Here is a 12,614-nt window from a genome sequence, read left to right on the forward strand (position 1 = left end):
GTATGTATATATACATACATATATATGTATGTATATATACATACACACATATATGTATATATATGTATGTATATATACATATATATGTATGTATATATATACATATATATGTATATATACATATATATGTATATATATGTGTATGTATATATACATATATATATGTATATATACATATATATGTATATATATACATATATATGTGTTTTATGTTTAACACACTTCAATATCTTGTTCAATAAATGGTTAGCTGATAATGCATAGTGATTGAGATTGCAAGAGATGTCATGATTCAATAGAAAAAACAAATATGTTAAGAGTTTAAAATTTATATTCTAATCATGCTTCTTTTATCACTTACTATCAGAATTACCTTGTACCAGTGATTTGAACTATATGAATATCATTTTTCTCCTTTTTCAAAAAATAAAAAAATGGCCAAGAGAGTCTCTTAAATTTCTTGCTCCATGAAATCTATGATCCTATTATTTCCCATTCTATATAATATTTGCAATATATGTAAAATACTTCTTAACATTTAATGTCTGTATATATTGATCATATCCTTTTTTATACAATTAATTTTTCTTTTTTTTGGGGAGGATGGAGAAGGTATTACATTCTGAATATCATAAATGGTTAAGACCTAACATGTACATTGTTCACTAGAGGCTGTCAACATATAACTGGTGAAGAAATGAAAGAATGAATGACTCAGGTATAAGATAAGAGACAAGTTCTATTGGAGGGTTAAGAGAAAAAAAAAAGACTTGAGGCACATGAAAAACAACAACAGTAATTAATGGGTACTATTTGCATCTAAAGAAGGATAATATCAGATGTTTGCATCTTTTTACATACCACAGTTAAAGATTACTTTGCAAAATTTATCTCATTCAATTATAGCAAAAAAACAATACAGAACAATAAAGTGATAATTGATGACTTGGTACATTTCAGTTATAGGTTAAGCTAACTTCAAAACTTCAATTATTTTAAGGACCAAGTCATAAAATGAAATTTAAACTGGTTCAATTAATCAATTAACAAACATTTATTTTCTGCATAATCTTCAGGATACAAAGACCAAAAGAAAATATTGATACACTTCAAAGATCTTTCATTTTCTGCAGATGTTATGCTGAATCACTACTGAAGATTTTTAAACCTGATGAAAAAGTAAGAAATTAGCATAAGAGTGAACAAAGACATATTTTACTGATTTAAAAAACAAAAAGAATAATCTACAATTCATAGTCAAAAATGCCATACATATATAAGTACCTAATAAATATTTATTGAATTGAATGGCAATCATATAAGAAAGCTTTAATTGGACTTAATTGAGAAAAGGATATCTAGAACATGACAGGTGACAATGAAGTCATAATGTGCTCTGGTAAGGTCATACATGGATTATTGTGTGCAATTCTAGTATAAGGAACACTGATGAACTGAAAGTATGTGGAGGAAGGAAAATAAGACAGTGAAAAAAGCTCAAGCTCGTGCCATACATATTGAAGAAGCTGATGATTTTTAGCCCAAGGGGAAAAAAAACTCATGAAGAATATGACAGTTATCTACAAGAATTTGAAGTCCTGTCATTTGAAGATGAATTAGACTTGTTTTGTTTGACCTTAGACAGCAAAACTAGCAAAATTTGATGGAAATATCATAGAAACATATTTAATCTTGTCAAGTAGAAACTTTCCCCCTCAAAAAATACAACTCTTTGAAATTACAACATGAAGTGAGAGGAAGGAGGCTGTCACTCAAGTTCATCAGAAGTTTTCAAAAGAAAGCTTAACTGCTATGTGTTGTTGATATTGTACTTTTTTTTTTTTAATTCAGGGATGTCATAGATTGGATATTCCCAAAATTATCTTTCATTTCTTAAATTCTGTGATTTTAAGAGGAGGACCAAGAGGAGAATTGTATAAATATAACCATCAGAATGAATGTTTTTTTCCCTAATAACAATGTGATTAATATCTTAACCTCTGCATAAAATATGAGAATAATATCATGGAAGGCAAGTATATGTCAAGAATATGGTGAATTAGAGAGTAGATGGTAGGAGTCTAGGAAATCTTCAAAAGATGAAGGAGGGAGTAAAGGAAAAAAAAACAAAAACAAAAACAAAGTTAATACAATTCAGAGACAAGTATAAGCTACTTCTCTAGAGGGAAGAAGATGAAATCCAAAATAGAGGCTGTTGGAGAATGGGTGGTTTGTAGGGTATTGAAATAAAGAGGTGTAAATTAAGTATCTTAGAAATTTTGGGAAGACATAAAACAGGTAAAGGTAATGACTTGTGATGGTAACTATGGTGAAAGGAGCCTTTTTTGATAGAGAAATTTAGAATGCATGATGTCATGGAAGTAAAGGGATAAGTAGATATCTAGTATGTGGTGAATAGAACCAAAAAAGACCACAAAATAGTGCAGTGTCTGTTGCATGAGAGTCAATTGATAGAATCACAGAATCAACAAATTTTAGAGTTTACAGGGACAAACGAGTTTGGCGATGTTAGGATTACTAAGTGAGAACTCAGGTTGTCTGGACAGTGACAAGGTGAGAATTCAGGTTTTCTGGACAATTACAAGGTGAGATCTCAGGTTGACTTGATAGAAGGAGCAAGCTCATTGGCTGAAGTGGTTCTTCCCAGAAGCCCTTGCATTATCCCACGCCCATTCTCTGGGAGGATAAAAAGCAACAGTGGGCCTGGAAAGTGGGTCTGCCTGGAGAAGGATAAGAGCTGGAAGGAGATTCAAGAAGAAGACTCTGCATTGCATCAGGCTTGACGGGGCTCCCTGCAGGAAGGGAAGTCACTTCTCTGGACAAGAGTTAACAGCAACTGCCTGGAGACAGAAGACACAGCAGATCTCTTCCCAGAGAGCGATCCAGCAGCTTCTGGAGACAACAGCTCTCTACAGGCTAGTCTAGAAAAAGAGTGAATATTCAAACTCATGTCTCCACTGCTTCTAAATTCAGCATAATACTCCAAATGTAAGACATAGCTATATACAGATTTTATAGATAAATACATGTAGATATGTTATAATTCCTTGCCTCTGTAGATTATTAATAATATATAGTTATATTTATATAACCATAATATATTTATAATATAATATTTATATAACTATAATATAATTATTATATTATCTATTAAAGTTCCTTCCCTCTTAACTATTTTTTATCCTTATATATATCTTTATGTAATTATAAATATTATATACATATACATATTATATATACATATATATACATAATTATAAATATTATATATATATACATACATACATACATACAGAAAGAGAGAAACAGACAGACAGGCATCTATTACTATTTATTTCGTAGACAGAGAGAAATCTCTTTCTATTTCTATCTCTTTAGTTACTTAGCTAACTATATAAAGCTATATAGAGTATAAAGGATGTTTATATTTTGGCTTTGAAGAGGACCAATGACATTATGAATCATCAAAGTACAGTGGGAAGACAAAACTTAGGATGACAAGGCATGGTTGTTTATGATTTAGTGAGTGACTTTGCTGTCCTAATATCTGACCAGTCTCTAAGTGCTACACAATACCAGCCTCAGCTACGTTATTAGCCATTAGAACAATTTATTTTAACCTATCCATTCTACTGGGAGAAACCTTGGAATACACTAGGGTAGACATCTCTCTGACTCACCAATATGTCTGATGCCTGGCATTTACATTCAACTTGGTTTTGTCATTTGGTGAGACAGTTTAATAGGGTTGACAACTGAATATCATTCAGCTTCTTAGAGTCACAGGTGAGAGATGGGTGAATCAGGTTGACTCCAAGGGTGGATGAGCAGCACTGCAAAGGGCTTTGTAAGCCCTCACATCAGAATGCTAGCCTTTCTTAACACTCCCATCTACCCACAAGATAACTAAGAAACAACAGAAGGAACTGTTAGTAATGTGGGTTGAAAAATTTCAAGTTAAAAACATGGGATTTTAATTAGGACTTGAAGAAAACCAAGAAAGTTTAGTAATCATTGCAGAGGAGGGAAAGTGCTCCAGGTATCATATTCAGAGAAAATTTCCAGAGAGGAGATTATGAGTGTCTTATATATATTCTATACAGATTCGGGATCTTGCTTCTCTGGTTTTCACTTTACATGTAATCTGCTAGTAACAGAATTACAATAGGGATTATTAATATTTTACATATGAACATGTTTATTGTAAACTTTGTTTTGATGTAAATAGATAATGATCAGGTAAATTAAGTAGGAAAATGAGTTATATATCTCTTCCCTAAATCTTCAGACACTTCCTTCCCTTGAGTGAACAACCCATAAAAACCTCTAATGTCAGGGGAAGCTAGGTGGCACAGTGGATAGAACACTAACCCTGAAGTCTGGAAGACCTGATTTCAAATCTGGCCTCAGACATTTAACACTTCCTAGCTGTGTGACCCTGGGCAAGTCACTTAACTCCAATTGCCTTAGCAAAAGAACAAAAAAAAAATTCTAGTATGAGAGATTATGGCAGAAATAATATCCTATGTCACACAAAACATTAAAAAATATTTTCCTGATATTCCTAGAATATATTCTTTCTTTTTTAAACTTGTAGTGTTATTACATATTATAGGAGATGTATTATTTGCCAAGGAACAAAGGTTTTTAGTCATGTCATTGTTTTTGAAATTGAAAACATTTCTCAGCGTTATTATCATTGCCTATGGTTTATGTCAATGGATTTATATACATTCTATCTTTGTCTATTTTCCCATTACCTCCTTTTCCTTTGGCATTGTGCCCCCTGGACCACTTCCAAGTGTTCCATGTGGGTTTGTGATGAGAAATTAAAACTGTGCTCCATACCATGTAATTGTTTTCCAGGGAAACAAGAACAGTGGGCCAAATGGTGCAGCACTGGAAGACCTTATCTTCATCTAACAGGGAAGTTTTCAAATTACATTTAATTGGAGAAGTGATAAAGTTTAAACCAAGACCAGGTTCATTCAGTATAAACATTAAAGAGCTAGATATATTAGAAAATGGCAATCCAAAAGGTGTGAGGGAAACACTGCAGATGCTAATAAACTTACACTTCCAGGCATAAAGCATCATTGCAGAAACAATAGTGAAGATTACATCGAGGGATAAAGATAGGTAGTGTGGCGAACTTGAGAAAGCAGTACTCCTGCAATAAGGATATGCCTTAAAATACATCCTCTTAATTCTCCTGTCTATGTAATTTTGAATAAGTCACTTAACCTTTCCTAATCCTCAGCTTCCAAATTTATAAAATGAGGAGGGTTGGACTAGAAGGCCAATAAGATTTGTCTCAGCTCTCAGTTTATGATTCTGGATTTTTTTTTCCTTTTGCATGTATACAATCAACTATAAACATCTTCAGGATAGACATGAATAATTTAGATATTCTCTCCTTTAAACAGAATATTCACACAACACTTGGTATATAGTGCAAACCTGATAAATATATATATGGCTATGGTATTTAGTTGAATTGATTTACTTATTGAATCATAGATTTGTGTCTTTTGTTGATGAGGTACATCAGTATCTTTGGAGTTCACCTGATGAAACCACAAATCTTTTATTTTTTCAAGTATACAGAAATCAAAATATATTTAAATTATACCATATCAATTTGACATTTGTCCACATTCAATTTGTACTATACCAAGAAATGTCTTTGCAGTATTTTGTGAAGAATGTGTTTATGAATTAATAGCCATGCTATACATTCATAGCAATTCACACACACACACACACACACACACACACACACACACACACACACATACACACACAGATAAACCTAGTATCCTTTCCTTATATCTGGTATTCAATTTCTTCTTTATTTCCTTTAAGTTTCAACTTCAGATCTCCTCTTATTTGTCCAAAAAAGTACATTTTGTTGATTTATAATTGGTGATTAGTTGAATGCTTTTTCTCCTCAACACTACGTGGGGGGGGGGTGATTATATCTTTTCAAGGATCCATTCCAATTTCACCTCTTCAAATAATTTAACATACTTTTTTTTAGTTTATAACATTTCTCCTCAAAAATAATTTGTAATGATTTTTTTCTGTATATATTTTCTCATTTGTGTACATATTGCATGTGGTGGGGTAGACATATGTCTTTCTATATGCATGACATAATAAGAGATTTAAGTTTGTCAAGTTACTTGCTTTCAAAATCTTCCTGTGTCCTTTCCTGTGCACAACTAAGAGAACAGAACCTCTGTAGTGGTTCATAGCAAGCTGCATATATGTAGCTTCAGATATTTAGAAGAGAAAAATTCCCAAATATAGGATATATATTGTTAGGACATTTACAAGTTAAGAATTCTAAAGTTGTTATTTTTAGGTATCAGCATCCCAAAGAGAGTTTTTTTCAACAGTGTACACTGTAATTAATATATGTAATATATATATATATATATATATATATATATATATATATATATATATATATATACATATACATACATATAAATATATATGTATATATGTATATGTATGTATATATATATATATATATATATATATATATATATATATATATAGGAGATTGATGGTTTCACATTTTTTATTTATTGTTTGGTATGTGGATATAATTATGTTTTGTGTAAATGTTTGTGAAGTTTGGCATAAAACTATATGAAAGTTATAACCAACTAAACAACATACTTCTTAGAAAAGCAAGAGGATATCCCTAAATTTGGAAGAAAATAGTTATATAAGGCTGGTATGGGATTTGAGAAATCTGAATTTTGTCAAATCTGCTATTTTGGACATTTTTTGGGGACAGTACAGGTCTGAAGCAACAAGAAATGTTTGTCAGTTCTCAAAGTGTTTTGACCATTCAGGGGAATCCAAAGATTTCAATGGACTCTTAAAGTGCATGATATACCTACATTTTTAAAAATGTTTTTTTATTCTTTTTCTGTATGTTTTATATTTGTTGTGGAAGATGAAATGTAGGCTACCCCATGCCTGAAATCCATGGACTTTGACCCTTTCCATGAGATCCTAATTAATAAATTAGATAAAATATGTGGAATCTAGGAAGATAAGGACCCAAGATGGGAGAGTAAAGGCAGGGACTATCCCCTCCAAATAACTATAAAATAATGCCTTAAAATGAATACTGGAGTGGCATAACAATAAAATAATAGTGTGCAATAATTTTACAATCCAAGACAACTTAGAAAGTCAGCAGAAAATGTCTAAAGTTACTTTTTGCTCTAAATTTATGATTCTATTGGAAGGGAGAAAATGATATATCATTTTATTGAAAATAGGAAACTTTTTTTAATTCCATGCAACCTTTTGCCACATTTTTGATATCCATTTTCCCATTAACATAAACACTTAACTTGAGTTCATTATCATTCTTCTATTTAGTATTTATACTTATGCATAATATGGCCTTTAAAATATAAATATTGAGAACACCAGATTAATTCTTGTTTACTATATAAAAAGCATAATTCTTCCTCTGATTTTATAACTAATTGGAGGAAAACAGTCTTTTATTAAAGATAAACAAATAAATATGAAATTATTGAAGCTCATACCTTCTTTTGTCCTTTGGAAACACCCACAATGCCATCCTCCTGTAGAGACTTAAATGTATTGTCCATAGTTTATTTAGTTAAGTTTTGAGCCATGATAAAATGAGGAAAGGCATTTTTCTCCAAATCTTCATATTTGTCATTGTAACATGCTTTAATGTAGAAGATATTTAAATGTATTCTCCCTTAATGATCACAATAGTCTTAGAAAGTAATACAGCTTGCATTATAAGCAATTTGCATATGAGGAAACAGATTCAGTGAGATCAGTTGACTGGTTCAGGTTCACACAGTTAAGTACCAAATATTCCACCTACAATTATCTTCAGACTCACAGTGCAGAGTTGTTAGTCCTTTGGCTGTCATACCTATTCTACTGGGCTTTGTTATCTTAAAGTTAAAGGAACCCATTACACAAGTTCCTAAATGTATAGAAAATACATCATCTTGACATTTAACAATAAAGTTGCATGATCACAATTTCTTTCTTTTTTTTCCTCCCAGCATTTTGCCATGCCTGAAACCTTTAAGCAGAAGTTGATTTTTTAGTTGAGAAATTTTTATGGTGCCATTAATTACTATAAAATATAACTCAATGAAATGAAGGAGGAAAATGAGAAATATGATTTTGCCAAGTAGGTATCTGGATAATCACTGTTACAGAAATCTGTCAACAGAGAAGGTATAAATTAAGATTCATCAAAGAATCAATACAGTAGTACTCTCCTCACCAGTTACTGAACCAAAAATGTTTGTACAATATCCAAACCACCTAAAAAAAGTCATTCTATGCTCTTTGTAGAAAGTTACATTTAAAACAAAATCATAAAATTGACCATCCCATTTTCACTCCCTTTTATAATTCAGATAGACAACTCTCACAGTGGGAATGGAGAGGAAAGAGAACACACATTTATTAAAAATCTACTACATGCCAGGAACTGTGCTAAACTGGGAAATTTATGACTTAGTAGATGTCTTATGAAGCTGCTCAAATAATCTAAAGGTTGCACAATTTTTCTAGGGTCAGAGAGTCATTAAATTTTGGTGGCAGGTAAAAGAAAAAATGATGGAGCAAACAAAGCTTTGATCTAAGCATATCAATTTATTAAGCAATACATGTCAATTGCCCAGAAAAGCAGGACAAATAGCCTTCCTTAGCTTTGTCACTGGATCCCAAACATAAGGGAGACAGATTTTTAAACATTAAAAATAATCAAATAAGGGCAATTAGTTAAAATTTCAAAAATTAATGAGGATATGATATTAAGTGATTTGATTTCTAATTACAGGTCTAATTAGGGACTTTCCTTGTTAGGAGAGGGATAGTGAAGAGGTGCAATTCTCTGTAATCAGAAGAGGGGTCCCATTCCCCTCATCTATTATGAAAGACACATGGAAACAATAGCTGACAGAACACTATAAGGTCAGTTTTCAGATAAGACATATGGATTGTATGAGTTGTATAATTGCAAGAAAACTCTTTACATAGATCTTGTAAACTAAGTTTGTGATGATCATATCCTACTTCCTTAGTTAAAAGTCTTTCTATAGCAGGTCGAGGTAGAACAGCTTTGGAGTCATTTAGGGCAAGGTTCAAAAAATTTAATAAAGGTTCTCCCAATTCCAACAATTGAATAAAGTTTTCTCACAGGGCAGAAGTTGTCCTAAACCCATAATTAAATAGAAAGTGTACTGATATAAAATTGTGCATACCCTTTGATCCAGCAGTGTTTCTACTGGACTTATATCCCAAAGAGATATTAATGGAGGGATATGTAATGTTCTGTTGTCTCCAGGGACTGCCGATCCCTCTTTTTTTTTTTTTTTTTTTATTTATTTTTAATAGTCCTTTATTTTTTTTATTATATATATATATATATATATATATATATATATATATATATATATATATATATTTTATAATATTATCCCTTGTATTCATTTTTCCAAATTACCCCCCCTCCCTCTATTCCCTCCCCCCGACGACAGGCAATACCATACATTTTACATGTGTTACAATATAGTCTAGGTACAATACATGTGTGTGAATATCATTTTCTTGTTGCACAATAAACATTAGAATCCGAAGGTACATGCGACCTGGGCAGACAGATATTAGTGCTAACAATTTTCATTCCCCTCCCAGTATTTCTTCTCTGGGTGTAGCTACCTCTGTCCATCATTGATCAACTGGAAGTGAGTTGGATCTTCTTTATGTTGAAGATTTCCACTTCCATCAGAATACATCCTCATACAGTATTGTTGTTGAAGTGTACAATGATCTTCTGGTTCTGCTCATTTCACTCAGCATCAGTTGATTTAAGTCTCTCCAGGCCTCTCTGTATTCCTCCTGCTGGTCATTTCTTACAGAGCAATAATATTCCATAACCTTCATATACCACAATTTACCCAACCATTCTCCAACTGATGGACATCCATTCATCCTCCAGTTTCTAGCTACAACAAAAAGAGCTGCCACAAACATTTTGGCACATATATGTCTCTTTCTGCTCTTTAGTATTTCTTTGAGATATAATCCCAGTAGTAGCGCTGCTGGGTCAAAGGGTATGCACAGTTTGATAACTTTTTGGGCATAATTCCAGATTGCTCTCCAGAATGGCTGGATTCTTTCACAACTCCACCAGCAATGTATTAGTGTCCCAATTTCCCCACATCCCCTCCAACATTTGTCATTATTTGTTCCTGTCATCTTAGCCAATCTGACAGGTGTGTAGTGGTATCTCAGAGTGGTCTTAATTTGCATTTCTCTGATCAGTAGTGATTTGGAACACTCTTTCATGTGAGTGGATATAGTTTCAATTTCTTCCTCTGAGAATTGTCTGTTCATATCCTTTGACCATTTATCAATTGGAGAATGGTTCGGTTTCTTATAAATTATGGTCAGTTCTCTATATATTTTGGAAATGAGACCTTTGTCAGAACCTTTGTTTTTAAAAATATTTTCCCAATTTGTTACTTCCCTTCTAATCTTGTTTGCATTAGTATTATTTGTACAGAAACTTTTTAAAAGTTTGATGTAATCAAAATCTTCTATTTTGTGATCAATAATGATCTCTAATTCTCCTCTGGTCATAAATTCCTTCCTCCTCCACAAGTCTGAGAGGTAGAATATCCTCTGTTCCTCTAATCTATTTATTATCTCCCTCTTTATGCCTAAATCATGGACCCATTTTGATCTTATCTTGGTATATGGTGTTAAGTGTGGATCCATATCTAATTTCTGCCATACTAATTTCCAGTTTTCCCAACAGTTTTTTCCGAATAATGAATTTTTATCAATAATGTTGGAATCTTTGGGTTTGTCAAAGATTAGATTGCTATAGATGTACCCTTTTTTGTCCTTTGTATCTAATCTGTTCCACTGATCTACCGGTCTATTTCTTAGCCAATACCAAATGGTTTTGGTGACTGCTGCTATATAATATAGCTTTAGATCAGGTACACTTAGACCACCTTCCTCTGACTTTTTTTTCATTAGTTCCCTTGCAATTCTTGACCTTTTATTCTTCCATATGAATTTTGTTGTTATTTTTTCTAGGTCATTAAAATAGTTTCTTGGGAGTCTGATTGGTATAGCACTAAATAAATAGATTAGTTTGGGGAGTATTGTCATCTTTATTATATTCGCTCGGCCTATCCAAGAGCACTGAATGTCTTTCCAATTATTTAAATCTGATTTTATTTTTGTGGCAAGTGTTTTGTAATTTTTCTCATATAATTCCTGACTTTTCTTTGGTAGATGGATTCCCAAATATTTTATACTCTCAACATTTGTTTGGAATGGAATTTCTCTTTGTATCTCTTGCTGTTGCATTTTGTTAGTGATATATAAAAATGCCGAGGATTTATGTGGATTTATTTTGTATCCTGCCACTTTGCTGAAATTTTGAATTATTTCTAGTAGCTTTTTAGCAGAGCTTTGGGGTTCTCTAAGTATACCATCATGTCATCTGCAAAAAGTGATAGTTTAATTTCCTCATTTCCTACTCTAATTCCTTGAATCTCTTTCTCGGCTCTTATTGCCGAGGCTAGCGTTTCTAGTACTATATTGAATAGTAATGGTGATAGTGGGCAACCTTGTTTCACTCCTGATCTTACTGGGAAAGGTTGCAGTTTATTTCTATTGCATATTATGCTTACTGACGGTCTTAAATATATACTCCTGATTATTCTAAGGAATAATCCATTTATTCCTATACTCTCAAGAGTTTTTAGTAGGAATGGATGTTGGATTTTGTCAAATGCTTTTTCTGCATCTATTGAGATGATCATATGGTTCTTATTAATTTGATTATTAATATGGTCAATTATATTAATAGTTTTCCTAATATTAAACCAGCTCTGCATTCCTGGAATAAATCCTACTTGATCATAGTGTATTATCTTGGAGATGATTTTCTGAAGTCTTTTTGCTAATATCTTATTTAAGATTTTAGCATCAATATTCATTAAGGAGATTGGTCTATAATTTTCTTTCTCAGTTTTCGATCTACCAGGTTTAGGTATCAGTACCATGTCTGTGTCATAAAAGGAGTTTGGTAGGACTCCTTCATCCCCTATTTTTTCAAATAATTTATATAACATTGGGGCTAATTGTTCTTTAAATGTTTGGTAGAATTCACATGTGAATCCATCTGGCCCTGGGGATTTTTTCCTGGGGAGTTAATTAATAGCTTGTTCTATTTCTTTTTCTGAAATGGGACTATTTAAGCAATTTATCTCCTCCTCTGTTAATCTAAGGAGCCTATATTTTTGGAGAAAGTCATCCATTTCACTTAAGTTATCAAATTTATTGGCATAAAGTTGGGCAAAGTAACTCCTTATTATTTCTCTAATTTCCTCTTCATTGGTGGAAAGATCCCCCTTTTCATTTGTAAGACTATCAATTTGATTTTCCTCTTTCTTTTTTTTGATCAGATTTACCAAAGGTTTATCTATTTTATTGGCTTTTTCATAAAACCAACTCTTGGTTTTATTTATTAATTCAATAGT

Source organism: Sminthopsis crassicaudata, chromosome 2, assembly GCF_048593235.1.
Source record: "Sminthopsis crassicaudata isolate SCR6 chromosome 2, ASM4859323v1, whole genome shotgun sequence".
Lineage (NCBI taxonomy): Eukaryota > Metazoa > Chordata > Mammalia > Dasyuromorphia > Dasyuridae > Sminthopsis > Sminthopsis crassicaudata.